This window comes from Schistocerca piceifrons, unplaced genomic scaffold (genome assembly GCF_021461385.2).
Source record: "Schistocerca piceifrons isolate TAMUIC-IGC-003096 unplaced genomic scaffold, iqSchPice1.1 HiC_scaffold_157, whole genome shotgun sequence".
Lineage (NCBI taxonomy): Eukaryota > Metazoa > Arthropoda > Insecta > Orthoptera > Acrididae > Schistocerca > Schistocerca piceifrons.
Window position 1 is genome coordinate 1 of NW_025727423.1, and position 20,388 is coordinate 20,388.

The 20,388-nt window shown below is 55.1% G+C and overlaps 47 non-coding genes across 47 annotated transcripts; 9 read left to right on the forward strand and 38 right to left on the reverse strand.

The window, feature by feature from the left end:
- Positions 1–157: 157 nt before the first annotated feature.
- Trnam-cau lies at positions 158–230 on the reverse strand. Its single transcript has one exon. It is a non-coding gene; the product is annotated as a tRNA-Met (tRNA).
- Positions 231–611: 381 nt separating this feature from the next.
- On the reverse strand, positions 612–682 carry Trnag-gcc. The gene has a single exon. It is a non-coding gene; the product is annotated as a tRNA-Gly (tRNA).
- A 347-nt stretch (positions 683–1,029) lies between these two features.
- On the forward strand, positions 1,030–1,101 carry Trnag-ucc. Its single transcript has one exon. It is a non-coding gene; the product is annotated as a tRNA-Gly (tRNA).
- A 593-nt stretch (positions 1,102–1,694) lies between these two features.
- Positions 1,695–1,768, reverse strand: Trnai-aau. The gene has a single exon. It is a non-coding gene; the product is annotated as a tRNA-Ile (tRNA).
- Positions 1,769–1,966: 198 nt separating this feature from the next.
- Positions 1,967–2,038, reverse strand: Trnae-uuc. The gene has a single exon. It is a non-coding gene; the product is annotated as a tRNA-Glu (tRNA).
- A 303-nt stretch (positions 2,039–2,341) lies between these two features.
- On the reverse strand, positions 2,342–2,414 carry Trnam-cau. Its single transcript has one exon. It is a non-coding gene; the product is annotated as a tRNA-Met (tRNA).
- A 380-nt stretch (positions 2,415–2,794) lies between these two features.
- Positions 2,795–2,865, reverse strand: Trnag-gcc. The gene has a single exon. It is a non-coding gene; the product is annotated as a tRNA-Gly (tRNA).
- Positions 2,866–3,212: 347 nt separating this feature from the next.
- On the forward strand, positions 3,213–3,284 carry Trnag-ucc. Its single transcript has one exon. It is a non-coding gene; the product is annotated as a tRNA-Gly (tRNA).
- Positions 3,285–3,877: 593 nt separating this feature from the next.
- Trnai-aau lies at positions 3,878–3,952 on the reverse strand. Its single transcript has one exon. It is a non-coding gene; the product is annotated as a tRNA-Ile (tRNA).
- Positions 3,953–4,150: 198 nt separating this feature from the next.
- Positions 4,151–4,222, reverse strand: Trnae-uuc. The gene has a single exon. It is a non-coding gene; the product is annotated as a tRNA-Glu (tRNA).
- A 303-nt stretch (positions 4,223–4,525) lies between these two features.
- Trnam-cau lies at positions 4,526–4,598 on the reverse strand. Its single transcript has one exon. It is a non-coding gene; the product is annotated as a tRNA-Met (tRNA).
- A 381-nt stretch (positions 4,599–4,979) lies between these two features.
- On the reverse strand, positions 4,980–5,050 carry Trnag-gcc. Its single transcript has one exon. It is a non-coding gene; the product is annotated as a tRNA-Gly (tRNA).
- A 347-nt stretch (positions 5,051–5,397) lies between these two features.
- Trnag-ucc lies at positions 5,398–5,469 on the forward strand. The gene has a single exon. It is a non-coding gene; the product is annotated as a tRNA-Gly (tRNA).
- Positions 5,470–6,062: 593 nt separating this feature from the next.
- On the reverse strand, positions 6,063–6,136 carry Trnai-aau. The gene has a single exon. It is a non-coding gene; the product is annotated as a tRNA-Ile (tRNA).
- A 198-nt stretch (positions 6,137–6,334) lies between these two features.
- Trnae-uuc lies at positions 6,335–6,406 on the reverse strand. The gene has a single exon. It is a non-coding gene; the product is annotated as a tRNA-Glu (tRNA).
- A 303-nt stretch (positions 6,407–6,709) lies between these two features.
- Positions 6,710–6,782, reverse strand: Trnam-cau. Its single transcript has one exon. It is a non-coding gene; the product is annotated as a tRNA-Met (tRNA).
- A 381-nt stretch (positions 6,783–7,163) lies between these two features.
- Trnag-gcc lies at positions 7,164–7,234 on the reverse strand. Its single transcript has one exon. It is a non-coding gene; the product is annotated as a tRNA-Gly (tRNA).
- Positions 7,235–7,581: 347 nt separating this feature from the next.
- On the forward strand, positions 7,582–7,653 carry Trnag-ucc. The gene has a single exon. It is a non-coding gene; the product is annotated as a tRNA-Gly (tRNA).
- A 593-nt stretch (positions 7,654–8,246) lies between these two features.
- On the reverse strand, positions 8,247–8,320 carry Trnai-aau. Its single transcript has one exon. It is a non-coding gene; the product is annotated as a tRNA-Ile (tRNA).
- Positions 8,321–8,518: 198 nt separating this feature from the next.
- On the reverse strand, positions 8,519–8,590 carry Trnae-uuc. The gene has a single exon. It is a non-coding gene; the product is annotated as a tRNA-Glu (tRNA).
- Positions 8,591–8,893: 303 nt separating this feature from the next.
- On the reverse strand, positions 8,894–8,966 carry Trnam-cau. Its single transcript has one exon. It is a non-coding gene; the product is annotated as a tRNA-Met (tRNA).
- A 381-nt stretch (positions 8,967–9,347) lies between these two features.
- On the reverse strand, positions 9,348–9,418 carry Trnag-gcc. Its single transcript has one exon. It is a non-coding gene; the product is annotated as a tRNA-Gly (tRNA).
- A 347-nt stretch (positions 9,419–9,765) lies between these two features.
- On the forward strand, positions 9,766–9,837 carry Trnag-ucc. Its single transcript has one exon. It is a non-coding gene; the product is annotated as a tRNA-Gly (tRNA).
- Positions 9,838–10,430: 593 nt separating this feature from the next.
- On the reverse strand, positions 10,431–10,504 carry Trnai-aau. The gene has a single exon. It is a non-coding gene; the product is annotated as a tRNA-Ile (tRNA).
- Positions 10,505–10,702: 198 nt separating this feature from the next.
- On the reverse strand, positions 10,703–10,774 carry Trnae-uuc. The gene has a single exon. It is a non-coding gene; the product is annotated as a tRNA-Glu (tRNA).
- A 303-nt stretch (positions 10,775–11,077) lies between these two features.
- On the reverse strand, positions 11,078–11,150 carry Trnam-cau. The gene has a single exon. It is a non-coding gene; the product is annotated as a tRNA-Met (tRNA).
- Positions 11,151–11,531: 381 nt separating this feature from the next.
- On the reverse strand, positions 11,532–11,602 carry Trnag-gcc. The gene has a single exon. It is a non-coding gene; the product is annotated as a tRNA-Gly (tRNA).
- A 347-nt stretch (positions 11,603–11,949) lies between these two features.
- Positions 11,950–12,021, forward strand: Trnag-ucc. Its single transcript has one exon. It is a non-coding gene; the product is annotated as a tRNA-Gly (tRNA).
- A 593-nt stretch (positions 12,022–12,614) lies between these two features.
- On the reverse strand, positions 12,615–12,688 carry Trnai-aau. The gene has a single exon. It is a non-coding gene; the product is annotated as a tRNA-Ile (tRNA).
- Positions 12,689–12,886: 198 nt separating this feature from the next.
- On the reverse strand, positions 12,887–12,958 carry Trnae-uuc. The gene has a single exon. It is a non-coding gene; the product is annotated as a tRNA-Glu (tRNA).
- Positions 12,959–13,261: 303 nt separating this feature from the next.
- On the reverse strand, positions 13,262–13,334 carry Trnam-cau. The gene has a single exon. It is a non-coding gene; the product is annotated as a tRNA-Met (tRNA).
- Positions 13,335–13,715: 381 nt separating this feature from the next.
- Positions 13,716–13,786, reverse strand: Trnag-gcc. Its single transcript has one exon. It is a non-coding gene; the product is annotated as a tRNA-Gly (tRNA).
- A 347-nt stretch (positions 13,787–14,133) lies between these two features.
- Positions 14,134–14,205, forward strand: Trnag-ucc. The gene has a single exon. It is a non-coding gene; the product is annotated as a tRNA-Gly (tRNA).
- A 593-nt stretch (positions 14,206–14,798) lies between these two features.
- On the reverse strand, positions 14,799–14,872 carry Trnai-aau. The gene has a single exon. It is a non-coding gene; the product is annotated as a tRNA-Ile (tRNA).
- A 198-nt stretch (positions 14,873–15,070) lies between these two features.
- Trnae-uuc lies at positions 15,071–15,142 on the reverse strand. Its single transcript has one exon. It is a non-coding gene; the product is annotated as a tRNA-Glu (tRNA).
- Positions 15,143–15,445: 303 nt separating this feature from the next.
- Positions 15,446–15,518, reverse strand: Trnam-cau. Its single transcript has one exon. It is a non-coding gene; the product is annotated as a tRNA-Met (tRNA).
- A 381-nt stretch (positions 15,519–15,899) lies between these two features.
- Trnag-gcc lies at positions 15,900–15,970 on the reverse strand. The gene has a single exon. It is a non-coding gene; the product is annotated as a tRNA-Gly (tRNA).
- Positions 15,971–16,317: 347 nt separating this feature from the next.
- Trnag-ucc lies at positions 16,318–16,389 on the forward strand. Its single transcript has one exon. It is a non-coding gene; the product is annotated as a tRNA-Gly (tRNA).
- Positions 16,390–16,982: 593 nt separating this feature from the next.
- Positions 16,983–17,056, reverse strand: Trnai-aau. The gene has a single exon. It is a non-coding gene; the product is annotated as a tRNA-Ile (tRNA).
- Positions 17,057–17,254: 198 nt separating this feature from the next.
- Trnae-uuc lies at positions 17,255–17,326 on the reverse strand. Its single transcript has one exon. It is a non-coding gene; the product is annotated as a tRNA-Glu (tRNA).
- A 303-nt stretch (positions 17,327–17,629) lies between these two features.
- Trnam-cau lies at positions 17,630–17,702 on the reverse strand. The gene has a single exon. It is a non-coding gene; the product is annotated as a tRNA-Met (tRNA).
- Positions 17,703–18,083: 381 nt separating this feature from the next.
- Positions 18,084–18,154, reverse strand: Trnag-gcc. The gene has a single exon. It is a non-coding gene; the product is annotated as a tRNA-Gly (tRNA).
- Positions 18,155–18,501: 347 nt separating this feature from the next.
- Trnag-ucc lies at positions 18,502–18,573 on the forward strand. Its single transcript has one exon. It is a non-coding gene; the product is annotated as a tRNA-Gly (tRNA).
- Positions 18,574–19,166: 593 nt separating this feature from the next.
- Trnai-aau lies at positions 19,167–19,240 on the reverse strand. The gene has a single exon. It is a non-coding gene; the product is annotated as a tRNA-Ile (tRNA).
- Positions 19,241–19,438: 198 nt separating this feature from the next.
- On the reverse strand, positions 19,439–19,510 carry Trnae-uuc. The gene has a single exon. It is a non-coding gene; the product is annotated as a tRNA-Glu (tRNA).
- Positions 19,511–19,813: 303 nt separating this feature from the next.
- Trnam-cau lies at positions 19,814–19,886 on the reverse strand. Its single transcript has one exon. It is a non-coding gene; the product is annotated as a tRNA-Met (tRNA).
- A 381-nt stretch (positions 19,887–20,267) lies between these two features.
- Trnag-gcc lies at positions 20,268–20,338 on the reverse strand. Its single transcript has one exon. It is a non-coding gene; the product is annotated as a tRNA-Gly (tRNA).
- Positions 20,339–20,388: the final 50 nt, after the last annotated feature.

Here is a 20,388-nt window from a genome sequence, read left to right on the forward strand (position 1 = left end):
GCTTCATGCTCTGCTGGGAGAAGAGGAAAAGGGAAGCTGTAAGTAGCAATAACAGGAAGTAAACATTTTCCCGCTGAAGCGTTGAAACGCTGTGGATAACAAACAAGAAATACGTTGGCGCCCTAGCAACAGCACCACCATGTCACAGAAAATTAAATGCCCCGGGTGAGGATCGAACTCACGACCTTAAGATTATGAGACTTACGCGCTGCCTACTGCGCTACCGAGGCACGGGTGCACCGCTTGTCCTGGAAACTGGGTAAACACCTTACCCAATATTAGACGTAGAGACACTGTACTTCCTGGATAACGTGTTCTGTTGCTACACGTGCACTGCCGGCCCAGTTGATTGCGGTGCTGCTGCAGCTGTTGCAACGATAGGCAGCACTCCTTGTCGTTGAAGTTCAGTGCCTCGGAGGCACCCGGACCCAGCAACTTGTGAGGCCAGGCCGACGCTAGTCTGTAGAACATGATGCGAGCGTCCTAGTGGGGACCCGCGAGTGCTGCGTTCTCGGTCCTTCTCAAGGGAAATCCAGCTACACATTCTTGTGGATCGTGCATCTCAAGCGCTCAAGCCACGCGGCAGCATTATCGCGGGAAAAGCAAAATGATGCATCGGCCGGGAATCGAACCCGGGCCGCCCGCGTGGCAGGCGAGCATTCTACCACTGAACCACCGATGCTCGGGCCAGCGGTAACTTGACGCTGCTTGCCGAGCAGATGTCTCAAGGGAAAGTGGGACTGCCGTCAAGCGCCGTAGCATTCTGTGGAAAAGATGCTGCAGACGCTGAATCCTGCACTGCACTGCTCTGCTTAAAAATGCCGCCAGAACGCGGTCCTCTGCGTACTCTTGCGTTGCCGGCGCCCAACTCTTGCCAAAGGATGCGAAATGTGCGCGGATACGCTGTCCGAATGCGTCTGGATGTGCTCCCCTAGCCTGCCTCGAAATGCGCCTGCCAGGTACGATCACCTTCGGCCGCTGCCGACTGGCGGGAAGCCGACACAGCGCGGACGCGCGGCGCTCGCTTGTGCGGTGGTGGTGTAATGGTCAGCATAGTTGCGTTCCAAGCAGTTGATCCGGGTTCGATTCCCGGCCACCGCAGCAGGCTTTTAATTTCGCGTATGAGTACTTTTGCCACGCGCTCTTAAATTATTGTTTTTTCGCCCTCTTACTCGCTGCATACCAGCCCTTAGTGTGTCTCGACTTGTCTCGACTTTGCTCGGCTGACGCGAGAGCTGACGCTCTCAAATCGGCCTATATCAAAACGACAAGCACGAGAAACGACTGAGAGAGGTAAGGAGAGGCGAGGCGATGGACACACAGCACGCCCCCTTCATTTCACGGTGGCGTCTCCCTGACCGAATCGGGCTGTAGCTCCGAAAAGAAAGGAGAAACAAAAATAGGAAGTAAAAGTGCCAATAGCGCCCTGTGTTCCCATGCGCTCACCCGCCCAAGTACTGACAAGGGCCAAAGTTGTTACGCATCGGCAATCGGACATTTTCTTTCATTTTCTCTTTATCGGTTGAGAACCAGTGTATTCAAGATATTATGGCCATTGCCGAGTGAATGCTGTAGCGCTCCCCGACGAGTCGGGTTCGGATCCTCTATCAACTTCCACGCAGGGTGATGATCTTTTGGTCACCACACTCGCCAGCTGAAATCGGCGCCGCCTTTTCGTAGTAGGAAAAGAGTAGTGGCCCGTGGGGGGATCGAACCCACGACCTTCGCGTTATTAGCACGACGCTCTAACCAACTGAGCTAACGGGCCTCGGCAGATGCAGTTGCTCAGCCCTACGCTGGAAACAGGTGGCATGAAGCCGCACACCATTTCTATGGTCGTCGTGTGTCTGCTTCCCTAGTCTATATTCTGCTGACGGTCACGAAACAGTAGCTATATTGCGAGCAGGACGGGAAACGGCCGCTCGGACAGCTCAAACTTGTCACGATTCGTGTGGAAAAAATTCCGTTCCGGTACCGGGAATCGAACCCGGGCCTCCTGGGTGAAAGCCAGGTATCCTAGCCACTAGACCACACCGGATGTGGCCGTTTCGTTCGACCGTTCGTACGGTCGCTTGTCGCATTTCGTGTCGAGTGCCGCGTCGGCGCCCCCCTCTCTTTGCGAGCATCTGTGCACATACTGACTGGCAAGGCGCGCACCTCAAACGTCGCAGAGCAATGCTTTTGGCTTCATGCTCTGCTGGGAGAAGAGGAAAAGGGAAGCTGTAAGTAGCAATAACAGGAAGTAAACATTTTCCCGCTGAAGCGTTGAAACGCTGTGGATAACAAACAAGAAATACGTTGGCGCCCTAGCAACAGCACCACCATGTCACAGAAAATTAAATGCCCCGGGTGAGGATCGAACTCACGACCTTAAGATTATGAGACTTACGCGCTGCCTACTGCGCTACCGAGGCACGGGTGCACCGCTTGTCCTGGAAACTGGGTAAACACCTTACCCAATATTAGACGTAAGACACTGTACTTCCTGGATAACGTGTTCTGTTGCTACACGTGCACTGCCGGCCCAGTTGATTGCGGTGCTGCTGCAGCTGTTGCAACGATAGGCAGCACTCCTTGTCGTTGAAGTTCAGTGCCTCGGAGGCACCCGGACCCAGCAACTTGTGAGGCCAGGCCGACGCTAGTCTGTAGAACATGATGCGAGCGTCCTAGTGGGGACCCGCGAGTGCTGCGTTCTCGGTCCTTCTCAAGGGAAATCCAGCTACACATTCTTGTGGATCGTGCATCTCAAGCGCTCAAGCCACGCGGCAGCATTATCGCGGGAAAAGCAAAATGATGCATCGGCCGGGAATCGAACCCGGGCCGCCCGCGTGGCAGGCGAGCATTCTACCACTGAACCACCGATGCTCGGGCCAGCGGTAACTTGACGCTGCTTGCCGAGCAGATGTCTCAAGGGAAAGTGGGACTGCCGTCAAGCGCCGTAGCATTCTGTGGAAAAGATGCTGCAGACGCTGAATCCTGCACTGCACTGCTCTGCTTAAAAATGCCGCCAGAACGCGGTCCTCTGCGTACTCTTGCGTTGCCGGCGCCCAACTCTTGCCAAAGGATGCGAAATGTGCGCGGATACGCTGTCCGAATGCGTCTGGATGTGCTCCCCTAGCCTGCCTCGAAATGCGCCTGCCAGGTACGATCACCTTCGGCCGCTGCCGACTGGCGGGAAGCCGACACAGCGCGGACGCGCGGCGCTCGCTTGTGCGGTGGTGGTGTAATGGTCAGCATAGTTGCGTTCCAAGCAGTTGATCCGGGTTCGATTCCCGGCCACAGCAGCAGGCTTTTAATTTCGCGTATGAGTACTTTTGCCACGCGCTCTTAAATTATTGTTTTTTCGCCCTCTTACTCGCTGCATACCAGCCCTTAGTGTGTCTCGACTTGTCTCGACTTTGCTCGGCTGACGCGAGAGCTGACGCTCTCAAATCGGCCTATATCAAAACGACAAGCACGAGAAACGACTGAGAGAGGTAAGGAGAGGCGAGGCGATGGACACACAGCACGCCCCCTTCATTTCACGGTGGCGTCTCCCTGACCGAATCGGGCTGTAGCTCCGAAAAGAAAGGAGAAACAAAAATAGGAAGTAAAAGTGCCAATAGCGCCCTGTGTTCCCATGCGCTCACCCGCCCAAGTACTGACAAGGGCCAAAGTTGTTACGCATCGGCAATCGGACATTTTCTTTCATTTTCTCTTTATCGGTTGAGAACCAGTGTATTCAAGATATTATGGCCATTGCCGAGTGAATGCTGTAGCGCTCCCCGACGAGTCGGGTTCGGATCCTCTATCAACTTCCACGCAGGGTGATGATCTTTTGGTCACCACACTCGCCAGCTGAAATCGGCGCCGCCTTTTCGTAGTAGGAAAAGAGTAGTGGCCCGTGGGGGGATCGAACCCACGACCTTCGCGTTATTAGCACGACGCTCTAACCAACTGAGCTAAACGGGCCTCGGCAGATGCAGTTGCTCAGCCCTACGCTGGAAACAGGTGGCATGAAGCCGCACACCATTTCTATGGTCGTCGTGTGTCTGCTTCCCTAGTCTATATTCTGCTGACGGTCACGAAACAGTAGCTATATTGCGAGCAGGACGGGAAACGGCCGCTCGGACAGCTCAAACTTGTCACGATTCGTGTGGAAAAAATTCCGTTCCGGTACCGGGAATCGAACCCGGGCCTCCTGGGTGAAAGCCAGGTATCCTAGCCACTAGACCACACCGGATGTGGCCGTTTCGTTCGACCGTTCGTACGGTCGCTTGTCGCATTTCGTGTCGAGTGCCGCGTCGGCGCCCCCCTCTCTTTGCGAGCATCTGTGCACATACTGACTGGCAAGGCGCGCACCTCAAACGTCGCAGAGCAATGCTTTTGGCTTCATGCTCTGCTGGGAGAAGAGGAAAAGGGAAGCTGTAAGTAGCAATAACAGGAAGTAAACATTTTCCCGCTGAAGCGTTGAAACGCTGTGGATAACAAACAAGAAATACGTTGGCGCCCTAGCAACAGCACCACCATGTCACAGAAAATTAAATGCCCCGGGTGAGGATCGAACTCACGACCTTAAGATTATGAGACTTACGCGCTGCCTACTGCGCTACCGAGGCACGGGTGCACCGCTTGTCCTGGAAACTGGGTAAACACCTTACCCAATATTAGACGTAGAGACACTGTACTTCCTGGATAACGTGTTCTGTTGCTACACGTGCACTGCCGGCCCAGTTGATTGCGGTGCTGCTGCAGCTGTTGCAACGATAGGCAGCACTCCTTGTCGTTGAAGTTCAGTGCCTCGGAGGCACCCGGACCCAGCAACTTGTGAGGCCAGGCCGACGCTAGTCTGTAGAACATGATGCGAGCGTCCTAGTGGGGACCCGCGAGTGCTGCGTTCTCGGTCCTTCTCAAGGGAAATCCAGCTACACATTCTTGTGGATCGTGCATCTCAAGCGCTCAAGCCACGCGGCAGCATTATCGCGGGAAAAGCAAAATGATGCATCGGCCGGGAATCGAACCCGGGCCGCCCGCGTGGCAGGCGAGCATTCTACCACTGAACCACCGATGCTCGGGCCAGCGGTAACTTGACGCTGCTTGCCGAGCAGATGTCTCAAGGGAAAGTGGGACTGCCGTCAAGCGCCGTAGCATTCTGTGGAAAAGATGCTGCAGACGCTGAATCCTGCACTGCACTGCTCTGCTTAAAAATGCCGCCAGAACGCGGTCCTCTGCGTACTCTTGCGTTGCCGGCGCCCAACTCTTGCCAAAGGATGCGAAATGTGCGCGGATACGCTGTCCGAATGCGTCTGGATGTGCTCCCCTAGCCTGCCTCGAAATGCGCCTGCCAGGTACGATCACCTTCGGCCGCTGCCGACTGGCGGGAAGCCGACACAGCGCGGACGCGCGGCGCTCGCTTGTGCGGTGGTGGTGTAATGGTCAGCATAGTTGCGTTCCAAGCAGTTGATCCGGGTTCGATTCCCGGCCACCGCAGCAGGCTTTTAATTTCGCGTATGAGTACTTTTGCCACGCGCTCTTAAATTATTGTTTTTTCGCCCTCTTACTCGCTGCATACCAGCCCTTAGTGTGTCTCGACTTGTCTCGACTTTGCTCGGCTGACGCGAGAGCTGACGCTCTCAAATCGGCCTATATCAAAACGACAAGCACGAGAAACGACTGAGAGAGGTAAGGAGAGGCGAGGCGATGGACACACAGCACGCCCCCTTCATTTCACGGTGGCGTCTCCCTGACCGAATCGGGCTGTAGCTCCGAAAAGAAAGGAGAAACAAAAATAGGAAGTAAAAGTGCCAATAGCGCCCTGTGTTCCCATGCGCTCACCCGCCCAAGTACTGACAAGGGCCAAAGTTGTTACGCATCGGCAATCGGACATTTTCTTTCATTTTCTCTTTATCGGTTGAGAACCAGTGTATTCAAGATATTATGGCCATTGCCGAGTGAATGCTGTAGCGCTCCCCGACGAGTCGGGTTCGGATCCTCTATCAACTTCCACGCAGGGTGATGATCTTTTGGTCACCACACTCGCCAGCTGAAATCGGCGCCGCCTTTTCGTAGTAGGAAAAGAGTAGTGGCCCGTGGGGGGATCGAACCCACGACCTTCGCGTTATTAGCACGACGCTCTAACCAACTGAGCTAACGGGCCTCGGCAGATGCAGTTGCTCAGCCCTACGCTGGAAACAGGTGGCATGAAGCCGCACACCATTTCTATGGTCGTCGTGTGTCTGCTTCCCTAGTCTATATTCTGCTGACGGTCACGAAACAGTAGCTATATTGCGAGCAGGACGGGAAACGGCCGCTCGGACAGCTCAAACTTGTCACGATTCGTGTGGAAAAAATTCCGTTCCGGTACCGGGAATCGAACCCGGGCCTCCTGGGTGAAAGCCAGGTATCCTAGCCACTAGACCACACCGGATGTGGCCGTTTCGTTCGACCGTTCGTACGGTCGCTTGTCGCATTTCGTGTCGAGTGCCGCGTCGGCGCCCCCCTCTCTTTGCGAGCATCTGTGCACATACTGACTGGCAAGGCGCGCACCTCAAACGTCGCAGAGCAATGCTTTTGGCTTCATGCTCTGCTGGGAGAAGAGGAAAAGGGAAGCTGTAAGTAGCAATAACAGGAAGTAAACATTTTCCCGCTGAAGCGTTGAAACGCTGTGGATAACAAACAAGAAATACGTTGGCGCCCTAGCAACAGCACCACCATGTCACAGAAAATTAAATGCCCCGGGTGAGGATCGAACTCACGACCTTAAGATTATGAGACTTACGCGCTGCCTACTGCGCTACCGAGGCACGGGTGCACCGCTTGTCCTGGAAACTGGGTAAACACCTTACCCAATATTAGACGTAGAGACACTGTACTTCCTGGATAACGTGTTCTGTTGCTACACGTGCACTGCCGGCCCAGTTGATTGCGGTGCTGCTGCAGCTGTTGCAACGATAGGCAGCACTCCTTGTCGTTGAAGTTCAGTGCCTCGGAGGCACCCGGACCCAGCAACTTGTGAGGCCAGGCCGACGCTAGTCTGTAGAACATGATGCGAGCGTCCTAGTGGGGACCCGCGAGTGCTGCGTTCTCGGTCCTTCTCAAGGGAAATCCAGCTACACATTCTTGTGGATCGTGCATCTCAAGCGCTCAAGCCACGCGGCAGCATTATCGCGGGAAAAGCAAAATGATGCATCGGCCGGGAATCGAACCCGGGCCGCCCGCGTGGCAGGCGAGCATTCTACCACTGAACCACCGATGCTCGGGCCAGCGGTAACTTGACGCTGCTTGCCGAGCAGATGTCTCAAGGGAAAGTGGGACTGCCGTCAAGCGCCGTAGCATTCTGTGGAAAAGATGCTGCAGACGCTGAATCCTGCACTGCACTGCTCTGCTTAAAAATGCCGCCAGAACGCGGTCCTCTGCGTACTCTTGCGTTGCCGGCGCCCAACTCTTGCCAAAGGATGCGAAATGTGCGCGGATACGCTGTCCGAATGCGTCTGGATGTGCTCCCCTAGCCTGCCTCGAAATGCGCCTGCCAGGTACGATCACCTTCGGCCGCTGCCGACTGGCGGGAAGCCGACACAGCGCGGACGCGCGGCGCTCGCTTGTGCGGTGGTGGTGTAATGGTCAGCATAGTTGCGTTCCAAGCAGTTGATCCGGGTTCGATTCCCGGCCACCGCAGCAGGCTTTTAATTTCGCGTATGAGTACTTTTGCCACGCGCTCTTAAATTATTGTTTTTTCGCCCTCTTACTCGCTGCATACCAGCCCTTAGTGTGTCTCGACTTGTCTCGACTTTGCTCGGCTGACGCGAGAGCTGACGCTCTCAAATCGGCCTATATCAAAACGACAAGCACGAGAAACGACTGAGAGAGGTAAGGAGAGGCGAGGCGATGGACACACAGCACGCCCCCTTCATTTCACGGTGGCGTCTCCCTGACCGAATCGGGCTGTAGCTCCGAAAAGAAAGGAGAAACAAAAATAGGAAGTAAAAGTGCCAATAGCGCCCTGTGTTCCCATGCGCTCACCCGCCCAAGTACTGACAAGGGCCAAAGTTGTTACGCATCGGCAATCGGACATTTTCTTTCATTTTCTCTTTATCGGTTGAGAACCAGTGTATTCAAGATATTATGGCCATTGCCGAGTGAATGCTGTAGCGCTCCCCGACGAGTCGGGTTCGGATCCTCTATCAACTTCCACGCAGGGTGATGATCTTTTGGTCACCACACTCGCCAGCTGAAATCGGCGCCGCCTTTTCGTAGTAGGAAAAGAGTAGTGGCCCGTGGGGGGATCGAACCCACGACCTTCGCGTTATTAGCACGACGCTCTAACCAACTGAGCTAACGGGCCTCGGCAGATGCAGTTGCTCAGCCCTACGCTGGAAACAGGTGGCATGAAGCCGCACACCATTTCTATGGTCGTCGTGTGTCTGCTTCCCTAGTCTATATTCTGCTGACGGTCACGAAACAGTAGCTATATTGCGAGCAGGACGGGAAACGGCCGCTCGGACAGCTCAAACTTGTCACGATTCGTGTGGAAAAAATTCCGTTCCGGTACCGGGAATCGAACCCGGGCCTCCTGGGTGAAAGCCAGGTATCCTAGCCACTAGACCACACCGGATGTGGCCGTTTCGTTCGACCGTTCGTACGGTCGCTTGTCGCATTTCGTGTCGAGTGCCGCGTCGGCGCCCCCCTCTCTTTGCGAGCATCTGTGCACATACTGACTGGCAAGGCGCGCACCTCAAACGTCGCAGAGCAATGCTTTTGGCTTCATGCTCTGCTGGGAGAAGAGGAAAAGGGAAGCTGTAAGTAGCAATAACAGGAAGTAAACATTTTCCCGCTGAAGCGTTGAAACGCTGTGGATAACAAACAAGAAATACGTTGGCGCCCTAGCAACAGCACCACCATGTCACAGAAAATTAAATGCCCCGGGTGAGGATCGAACTCACGACCTTAAGATTATGAGACTTACGCGCTGCCTACTGCGCTACCGAGGCACGGGTGCACCGCTTGTCCTGGAAACTGGGTAAACACCTTACCCAATATTAGACGTAGAGACACTGTACTTCCTGGATAACGTGTTCTGTTGCTACACGTGCACTGCCGGCCCAGTTGATTGCGGTGCTGCTGCAGCTGTTGCAACGATAGGCAGCACTCCTTGTCGTTGAAGTTCAGTGCCTCGGAGGCACCCGGACCCAGCAACTTGTGAGGCCAGGCCGACGCTAGTCTGTAGAACATGATGCGAGCGTCCTAGTGGGGACCCGCGAGTGCTGCGTTCTCGGTCCTTCTCAAGGGAAATCCAGCTACACATTCTTGTGGATCGTGCATCTCAAGCGCTCAAGCCACGCGGCAGCATTATCGCGGGAAAAGCAAAATGATGCATCGGCCGGGAATCGAACCCGGGCCGCCCGCGTGGCAGGCGAGCATTCTACCACTGAACCACCGATGCTCGGGCCAGCGGTAACTTGACGCTGCTTGCCGAGCAGATGTCTCAAGGGAAAGTGGGACTGCCGTCAAGCGCCGTAGCATTCTGTGGAAAAGATGCTGCAGACGCTGAATCCTGCACTGCACTGCTCTGCTTAAAAATGCCGCCAGAACGCGGTCCTCTGCGTACTCTTGCGTTGCCGGCGCCCAACTCTTGCCAAAGGATGCGAAATGTGCGCGGATACGCTGTCCGAATGCGTCTGGATGTGCTCCCCTAGCCTGCCTCGAAATGCGCCTGCCAGGTACGATCACCTTCGGCCGCTGCCGACTGGCGGGAAGCCGACACAGCGCGGACGCGCGGCGCTCGCTTGTGCGGTGGTGGTGTAATGGTCAGCATAGTTGCGTTCCAAGCAGTTGATCCGGGTTCGATTCCCGGCCACCGCAGCAGGCTTTTAATTTCGCGTATGAGTACTTTTGCCACGCGCTCTTAAATTATTGTTTTTTCGCCCTCTTACTCGCTGCATACCAGCCCTTAGTGTGTCTCGACTTGTCTCGACTTTGCTCGGCTGACGCGAGAGCTGACGCTCTCAAATCGGCCTATATCAAAACGACAAGCACGAGAAACGACTGAGAGAGGTAAGGAGAGGCGAGGCGATGGACACACAGCACGCCCCCTTCATTTCACGGTGGCGTCTCCCTGACCGAATCGGGCTGTAGCTCCGAAAAGAAAGGAGAAACAAAAATAGGAAGTAAAAGTGCCAATAGCGCCCTGTGTTCCCATGCGCTCACCCGCCCAAGTACTGACAAGGGCCAAAGTTGTTACGCATCGGCAATCGGACATTTTCTTTCATTTTCTCTTTATCGGTTGAGAACCAGTGTATTCAAGATATTATGGCCATTGCCGAGTGAATGCTGTAGCGCTCCCCGACGAGTCGGGTTCGGATCCTCTATCAACTTCCACGCAGGGTGATGATCTTTTGGTCACCACACTCGCCAGCTGAAATCGGCGCCGCCTTTTCGTAGTAGGAAAAGAGTAGTGGCCCGTGGGGGGATCGAACCCACGACCTTCGCGTTATTAGCACGACGCTCTAACCAACTGAGCTAACGGGCCTCGGCAGATGCAGTTGCTCAGCCCTACGCTGGAAACAGGTGGCATGAAGCCGCACACCATTTCTATGGTCGTCGTGTGTCTGCTTCCCTAGTCTATATTCTGCTGACGGTCACGAAACAGTAGCTATATTGCGAGCAGGACGGGAAACGGCCGCTCGGACAGCTCAAACTTGTCACGATTCGTGTGGAAAAAATTCCGTTCCGGTACCGGGAATCGAACCCGGGCCTCCTGGGTGAAAGCCAGGTATCCTAGCCACTAGACCACACCGGATGTGGCCGTTTCGTTCGACCGTTCGTACGGTCGCTTGTCGCATTTCGTGTCGAGTGCCGCGTCGGCGCCCCCCTCTCTTTGCGAGCATCTGTGCACATACTGACTGGCAAGGCGCGCACCTCAAACGTCGCAGAGCAATGCTTTTGGCTTCATGCTCTGCTGGGAGAAGAGGAAAAGGGAAGCTGTAAGTAGCAATAACAGGAAGTAAACATTTTCCCGCTGAAGCGTTGAAACGCTGTGGATAACAAACAAGAAATACGTTGGCGCCCTAGCAACAGCACCACCATGTCACAGAAAATTAAATGCCCCGGGTGAGGATCGAACTCACGACCTTAAGATTATGAGACTTACGCGCTGCCTACTGCGCTACCGAGGCACGGGTGCACCGCTTGTCCTGGAAACTGGGTAAACACCTTACCCAATATTAGACGTAGAGACACTGTACTTCCTGGATAACGTGTTCTGTTGCTACACGTGCACTGCCGGCCCAGTTGATTGCGGTGCTGCTGCAGCTGTTGCAACGATAGGCAGCACTCCTTGTCGTTGAAGTTCAGTGCCTCGGAGGCACCCGGACCCAGCAACTTGTGAGGCCAGGCCGACGCTAGTCTGTAGAACATGATGCGAGCGTCCTAGTGGGGACCCGCGAGTGCTGCGTTCTCGGTCCTTCTCAAGGGAAATCCAGCTACACATTCTTGTGGATCGTGCATCTCAAGCGCTCAAGCCACGCGGCAGCATTATCGCGGGAAAAGCAAAATGATGCATCGGCCGGGAATCGAACCCGGGCCGCCCGCGTGGCAGGCGAGCATTCTACCACTGAACCACCGATGCTCGGGCCAGCGGTAACTTGACGCTGCTTGCCGAGCAGATGTCTCAAGGGAAAGTGGGACTGCCGTCAAGCGCCGTAGCATTCTGTGGAAAAGATGCTGCAGACGCTGAATCCTGCACTGCACTGCTCTGCTTAAAAATGCCGCCAGAACGCGGTCCTCTGCGTACTCTTGCGTTGCCGGCGCCCAACTCTTGCCAAAGGATGCGAAATGTGCGCGGATACGCTGTCCGAATGCGTCTGGATGTGCTCCCCTAGCCTGCCTCGAAATGCGCCTGCCAGGTACGATCACCTTCGGCCGCTGCCGACTGGCGGGAAGCCGACACAGCGCGGACGCGCGGCGCTCGCTTGTGCGGTGGTGGTGTAATGGTCAGCATAGTTGCGTTCCAAGCAGTTGATCCGGGTTCGATTCCCGGCCACCGCAGCAGGCTTTTAATTTCGCGTATGAGTACTTTTGCCACGCGCTCTTAAATTATTGTTTTTTCGCCCTCTTACTCGCTGCATACCAGCCCTTAGTGTGTCTCGACTTGTCTCGACTTTGCTCGGCTGACGCGAGAGCTGACGCTCTCAAATCGGCCTATATCAAAACGACAAGCACGAGAAACGACTGAGAGAGGTAAGGAGAGGCGAGGCGATGGACACACAGCACGCCCCCTTCATTTCACGGTGGCGTCTCCCTGACCGAATCGGGCTGTAGCTCCGAAAAGAAAGGAGAAACAAAAATAGGAAGTAAAAGTGCCAATAGCGCCCTGTGTTCCCATGCGCTCACCCGCCCAAGTACTGACAAGGGCCAAAGTTGTTACGCATCGGCAATCGGACATTTTCTTTCATTTTCTCTTTATCGGTTGAGAACCAGTGTATTCAAGATATTATGGCCATTGCCGAGTGAATGCTGTAGCGCTCCCCGACGAGTCGGGTTCGGATCCTCTATCAACTTCCACGCAGGGTGATGATCTTTTGGTCACCACACTCGCCAGCTGAAATCGGCGCCGCCTTTTCGTAGTAGGAAAAGAGTAGTGGCCCGTGGGGGGATCGAACCCACGACCTTCGCGTTATTAGCACGACGCTCTAACCAACTGAGCTAACGGGCCTCGGCAGATGCAGTTGCTCAGCCCTACGCTGGAAACAGGTGGCATGAAGCCGCACACCATTTCTATGGTCGTCGTGTGTCTGCTTCCCTAGTCTATATTCTGCTGACGGTCACGAAACAGTAGCTATATTGCGAGCAGGACGGGAAACGGCCGCTCGGACAGCTCAAACTTGTCACGATTCGTGTGGAAAAAATTCCGTTCCGGTACCGGGAATCGAACCCGGGCCTCCTGGGTGAAAGCCAGGTATCCTAGCCACTAGACCACACCGGATGTGGCCGTTTCGTTCGACCGTTCGTACGGTCGCTTGTCGCATTTCGTGTCGAGTGCCGCGTCGGCGCCCCCCTCTCTTTGCGAGCATCTGTGCACATACTGACTGGCAAGGCGCGCACCTCAAACGTCGCAGAGCAATGCTTTTGGCTTCATGCTCTGCTGGGAGAAGAGGAAAAGGGAAGCTGTAAGTAGCAATAACAGGAAGTAAACATTTTCCCGCTGAAGCGTTGAAACGCTGTGGATAACAAACAAGAAATACGTTGGCGCCCTAGCAACAGCACCACCATGTCACAGAAAATTAAATGCCCCGGGTGAGGATCGAACTCACGACCTTAAGATTATGAGACTTACGCGCTGCCTACTGCGCTACCGAGGCACGGGTGCACCGCTTGTCCTGGAAACTGGGTAAACACCTTACCCAATATTAGACGTAGAGACACTGTACTTCCTGGATAACGTGTTCTGTTGCTACACGTGCACTGCCGGCCCAGTTGATTGCGGTGCTGCTGCAGCTGTTGCAACGATAGGCAGCACTCCTTGTCGTTGAAGTTCAGTGCCTCGGAGGCACCCGGACCCAGCAACTTGTGAGGCCAGGCCGACGCTAGTCTGTAGAACATGATGCGAGCGTCCTAGTGGGGACCCGCGAGTGCTGCGTTCTCGGTCCTTCTCAAGGGAAATCCAGCTACACATTCTTGTGGATCGTGCATCTCAAGCGCTCAAGCCACGCGGCAGCATTATCGCGGGAAAAGCAAAATGATGCATCGGCCGGGAATCGAACCCGGGCCGCCCGCGTGGCAGGCGAGCATTCTACCACTGAACCACCGATGCTCGGGCCAGCGGTAACTTGACGCTGCTTGCCGAGCAGATGTCTCAAGGGAAAGTGGGACTGCCGTCAAGCGCCGTAGCATTCTGTGGAAAAGATGCTGCAGACGCTGAATCCTGCACTGCACTGCTCTGCTTAAAAATGCCGCCAGAACGCGGTCCTCTGCGTACTCTTGCGTTGCCGGCGCCCAACTCTTGCCAAAGGATGCGAAATGTGCGCGGATACGCTGTCCGAATGCGTCTGGATGTGCTCCCCTAGCCTGCCTCGAAATGCGCCTGCCAGGTACGATCACCTTCGGCCGCTGCCGACTGGCGGGAAGCCGACACAGCGCGGACGCGCGGCGCTCGCTTGTGCGGTGGTGGTGTAATGGTCAGCATAGTTGCGTTCCAAGCAGTTGATCCGGGTTCGATTCCCGGCCACCGCAGCAGGCTTTTAATTTCGCGTATGAGTACTTTTGCCACGCGCTCTTAAATTATTGTTTTTTCGCCCTCTTACTCGCTGCATACCAGCCCTTAGTGTGTCTCGACTTGTCTCGACTTTGCTCGGCTGACGCGAGAGCTGACGCTCTCAAATCGGCCTATATCAAAACGACAAGCACGAGAAACGACTGAGAGAGGTAAGGAGAGGCGAGGCGATGGACACACAGCACGCCCCCTTCATTTCACGGTGGCGTCTCCCTGACCGAATCGGGCTGTAGCTCCGAAAAGAAAGGAGAAACAAAAATAGGAAGTAAAAGTGCCAATAGCGCCCTGTGTTCCCATGCGCTCACCCGCCCAAGTACTGACAAGGGCCAAAGTTGTTACGCATCGGCAATCGGACATTTTCTTTCATTTTCTCTTTATCGGTTGAGAACCAGTGTATTCAAGATATTATGGCCATTGCCGAGTGAATGCTGTAGCGCTCCCCGACGAGTCGGGTTCGGATCCTCTATCAACTTCCACGCAGGGTGATGATCTTTTGGTCACCACACTCGCCAGCTGAAATCGGCGCCGCCTTTTCGTAGTAGGAAAAGAGTAGTGGCCCGTGGGGGGATCGAACCCACGACCTTCGCGTTATTAGCACGACGCTCTAACCAACTGAGCTAACGGGCCTCGGCAGATGCAGTTGCTCAGCCCTACGCTGGAAACAGGTGGCATGAAGCCGCACACCATTTCTATGGTCGTCGTGTGTCTGCTTCCCTAGTCTATATTCTGCTGACGGTCACGAAACAGTAGCTATATTGCGAGCAGGACGGGAAACGGCCGCTCGGACAGCTCAAACTTGTCACGATTCGTGTGGAAAAAATTCCGTTCCGGTACCGGGAATCGAACCCGGGCCTCCTGGGTGAAAGCCAGGTATCCTAGCCACTAGACCACACCGGATGTGGCCGTTTCGTTCGACCGTTCGTACGGTCGCTTGTCGCATTTCGTGTCGAGTGCCGCGTCGGCGCCCCCCTCTCTTTGCGAGCATCTGTGCACATACTGACTGGCAAGGCGCGCACCTCAAACGTCGCAGAGCAATGCTTTTGGCTTCATGCTCTGCTGGGAGAAGAGGAAAAGGGAAGCTGTAAGTAGCAATAACAGGAAGTAAACATTTTCCCGCTGAAGCGTTGAAACGCTGTGGATAACAAACAAGAAATACGTTGGCGCCCTAGCAACAGCACCACCATGTCACAGAAAATTAAATGCCCCGGGTGAGGATCGAACTCACGACCTTAAGATTATGAGACTTACGCGCTGCCTACTGCGCTACCGAGGCACGGGTGCACCGCTTGTCCTGGAAACTGGGTAAACACCTTACCCAATATTAGACGTAGAGACACTGTACTTCCTGGATAACGTGTTCTGTTGCTACACGTGCACTGCCGGCCCAGTTGATTGCGGTGCTGCTGCAGCTGTTGCAACGATAGGCAGCACTCCTTGTCGTTGAAGTTCAGTGCCTCGGAGGCACCCGGACCCAGCAACTTGTGAGGCCAGGCCGACGCTAGTCTGTAGAACATGATGCGAGCGTCCTAGTGGGGACCCGCGAGTGCTGCGTTCTCGGTCCTTCTCAAGGGAAATCCAGCTACACATTCTTGTGGATCGTGCATCTCAAGCGCTCAAGCCACGCGGCAGCATTATCGCGGGAAAAGCAAAATGATGCATCGGCCGGGAATCGAACCCGGGCCGCCCGCGTGGCAGGCGAGCATTCTACCACTGAACCACCGATGCTCGGGCCAGCGGTAACTTGACGCTGCTTGCCGAGCAGATGTCTCAAGGGAAAGTGGGACTGCCGTCAAGCGCCGTAGCATTCTGTGGAAAAGATGCTGCAGACGCTGAATCCTGCACTGCACTGCTCTGCTTAAAAATGCCGCCAGAACGCGGTCCTCTGCGTACTCTTGCGTTGCCGGCGCCCAACTCTTGCCAAAGGATGCGAAATGTGCGCGGATACGCTGTCCGAATGCGTCTGGATGTGCTCCCCTAGCCTGCCTCGAAATGCGCCTGCCAGGTACGATCACCTTCGGCCGCTGCCGACTGGCGGGAAGCCGACACAGCGCGGACGCGCGGCGCTCGCTTGTGCGGTGGTGGTGTAATGGTCAGCATAGTTGCGTTCCAAGCAGTTGATCCGGGTTCGATTCCCGGCCACCGCAGCAGGCTTTTAATTTCGCGTATGAGTACTTTTGCCACGCGCTCTTAAATTATTGTTTTTTCGCCCTCTTACTCGCTGCATACCAGCCCTTAGTGTGTCTCGACTTGTCTCGACTTTGCTCGGCTGACGCGAGAGCTGACGCTCTCAAATCGGCCTATATCAAAACGACAAGCACGAGAAACGACTGAGAGAGGTAAGGAGAGGCGAGGCGATGGACACACAGCACGCCCCCTTCATTTCACGGTGGCGTCTCCCTGACCGAATCGGGCTGTAGCTCCGAAAAGAAAGGAGAAACAAAAATAGGAAGTAAAAGTGCCAATAGCGCCCTGTGTTCCCATGCGCTCACCCGCCCAAGTACTGACAAGGGCCAAAGTTGTTACGCATCGGCAATCGGACATTTTCTTTCATTTTCTCTTTATCGGTTGAGAACCAGTGTATTCAAGATATTATGGCCATTGCCGAGTGAATGCTGTAGCGCTCCCCGACGAGTCGGGTTCGGATCCTCTATCAACTTCCACGCAGGGTGATGATCTTTTGGTCACCACACTCGCCAGCTGAAATCGGCGCCGCCTTTTCGTAGTAGGAAAAGAGTAGTGGCCCGTGGGGGGATCGAACCCACGACCTTCGCGTTATTAGCACGACGCTCTAACCAACTGAGCTAACGGGCCTCGGCAGATGCAGTTGCTCAGCCCTACGCTGGAAACAGGTGGCATGAAGCCGCACACCATTTCTATGGTCGTCGTGTGTCTGCTTCCCTAGTCTATATTCTGCTGACGGTCACGAAACAGTAGCTATATTGCGAGCAGGACGGGAAACGGCCGCTCGGACAGCTCAAACTTGTCACGATTCGTGTGGAAAAAATTCCGTTCCGGTACCGGGAATCGAACCCGGGCCTCCTGGGTGAAAGCCAGGTATCCTAGCCACTAGACCACACCGGATGTGGCCGTTTCGTTCGACCGTTCGTACGGTCGCTTGTCGCATTTCGTGTCGAGTGCCGCGTCGGCGCCCCCCTCTCTTTGCGAGCATCTGTGCACATACTGACTGGCAAGGCGCGCACCTCAAACGTCGCAGAGCAATGCTTTTGGCTTCATGCTCTGCTGGGAGAAGAGGAAAAGGGAAGCTGTAAGTAGCAATAACAGGAAGTAAACATTTTCCCGCTGAAGCGTTGAAACGCTGTGGATAACAAACAAGAAATACGTTGGCGCCCTAGCAACAGCACCACCATGTCACAGAAAATTAAATGCCCCGGGTGAGGATCGAACTCACGACCTTAAGATTATGAGACTTACGCGCTGCCTACTGCGCTACCGAGGCACGGGTGCACCGCTTGTCCTGGAAACTGGGTAAACACCTTACCCAATATTAGACGTAGAGACACTGTACTTCCTGGATAACGTGTTCTGTTGCTACACGTGCACTGCCGGCCCAGTTGATTGCGGTGCTGCTGCAGCTGTTGCAACGATAGGCAGCACTCCTTGTCGTTGAAGTTCAGTGCCTCGGAGGCACCCGGACCCAGCAACTTGTGAGGCCAGGCCGACGCTAGTCTGTAGAACATGATGCGAGCGTCCTAGTGGGGACCCGCGAGTGCTGCGTTCTCGGTCCTTCTCAAGGGAAATCCAGCTACACATTCTTGTGGATCGTGCATCTCAAGCGCTCAAGCCACGCGGCAGCATTATCGCGGGAAAAGCAAAATGATGCATCGGCCGGGAATCGAACCCGGGCCGCCCGCGTGGCAGGCGAGCATTCTACCACTGAACCACCGATGCTCGGGCCAGCGGTAACTTGACGCTGCTTGCCGAGCAGATGTCTCAAGGGAAAGTGGGACTGCCGTCAAGCGCCGTAGCATTCTGTGGAAAAGATGCTGCAGACGCTGAATCCTGCACTGCACTGCTCTGCTTAAAAATGCCGCCAGAACGCGGTCCTCTGCGTACTCTTGCGTTGCCGGCGCCCAACTCTTGCCAAAGGATGCGAAATGTGCGCGGATACGCTGTCCGAATGCGTCTGGATGTGCTCCCCTAGCCTGCCTCGAAATGCGCCTGCCAGGTACGATCACCTTCGGCCGCTGCCGACTGGCGGGAAGCCGACACAGCGCGGACGCGCGGCGCTCGCTTGTGCGGTGGTGGTGTAATGGTCAGCATAGTTGCGTTCCAAGCAGTTGATCCGGGTTCGATTCCCGGCCACCGCAGCAGGCTTTTAATTTCGCGTATGAGTACTTTTGCCACGCGCTCTTAAATTATTGTTTTTTCGCCCTCTTACTCGCTGCATACCAGCCCTTAGTGTGTCTCGACTTGTCTCGACTTTGCTCGGCTGACGCGAGAGCTGACGCTCTCAAATCGGCCTATATCAAAACGACAAGCACGAGAAACGACTGAGAGAGGTAAGGAGAGGCGAGGCGATGGACACACAGCACGCCCCCTTCATTTCACGGTGGCGTCTCCCTGACCGAATCGGGCTGTAGCTCCGAAAAGAAAGGAGAAACAAAAATAGGAAGTAAAAGTGCCAATAGCGCCCTGTGTTCCCATGCGCTCACCCGCCCAAGTACTGACAAGGGCCAAAGTTGTTACGCATCGGCAATCGGACATTTTCTTTCATTTTCTCTTTATCGGTTGAGAACCAGTGTATTCAAGATATTATGGCCATTGCCGAGTGAATGCTGTAGCGCTCCCCGACGAGTCGGGTTCGGATCCTCTATCAACTTCCACGCAGGGTGATGATCTTTTGGTCACCACACTCGCCAGCTGAAATCGGCGCCGCCTTTTCGTAGTAGGAAAAGAGTAGTGGCCCGTGGGGGGATCGAACCCACGACCTTCGCGTTATTAGCACGACGCTCTAACCAACTGAGCTAACGGGCCTCGGCAGATGCAGTTGCTCAGCCCTACGCTGGAAACAGGTGGCATGAAGCCGCACACCATTTCTATGGTCGTCGTGTGTCTGCTTCCCTAGTCTATATTCTGCTGACGGTCACGAAACAGTAGCTATATTGCGAGCAGGACGGGAAACGGCCGCTCGGACAGCTCAAACTTGTCACGATTCGTGTGGAAAAAATTCCGTTCCGGTACCGGGAATCGAACCCGGGCCTCCTGGGTGAAAGCCAGGTATCCTAGCCACTAGACCACACCGGATGTGGCCGTTTCGTTCGACCGTTCGTACGGTCGCTTGTCGCATTTCGTGTCGAGTGCCGCGTCGGCGCCCCCCTCTCTTTGCGAGCATCTGTGCACATACTGACTGGCAAGGCGCGCACCTCAAACGTCGCAGAGCAATGCTTTTGGCTTCATGCTCTGCTGGGAGAAGAGGAAAAGGGAAGCTGTAAGTAGCAATAACAGGAAGTAAACATTTTCCCGCTGAAGCGTTGAAACGCTGTGGATAACAAACAAGAAATACGTTGGCGCCCTAGCAACAGCACCACCATGTCACAGAAAATTAAATGCCCCGGGTGAGGATCGAACTCACGACCTTAAGATTATGAGACTTACGCGCTGCCTACTGCGCTACCGAGGCACGGGTGCACCGCTTGTCCTGGAAACTGGGTAAACACCTTACCCAATATTAGACGTAGAGACACTGTACTTCCTGGATAACGTGTTCTGTTGCTACACGTGCACTGCCGGCCCAGTTGATTGCGGTGCTGCTGCAGCTGTTGCAACGATAGGCAGCACTCCTTGTCGTTGAAGTTCAGTGCCTCGGAGGCACCCGGACCCAGCAACTTGTGAGGCCAGGCCGACGCTAGTCTGTAGAACATGATGCGAGCGTCCTAGTGGGGACCCGCGAGTGCTGCGTTCTCGGTCCTTCTCAAGGGAAATCCAGCTACACATTCTTGTGGATCGTGCATCTCAAGCGCTCAAGCCACGCGGCAGCATTATCGCGGGAAAAGCAAAATGATGCATCGGCCGGGAATCGAACCCGGGCCGCCCGCGTGGCAGGCGAGCATTCTACCACTGAACCACCGATGCTCGGGCCAGCGGTAACTTGACGCTGCTTGCCGAGCAGATGTCTCAAGGGA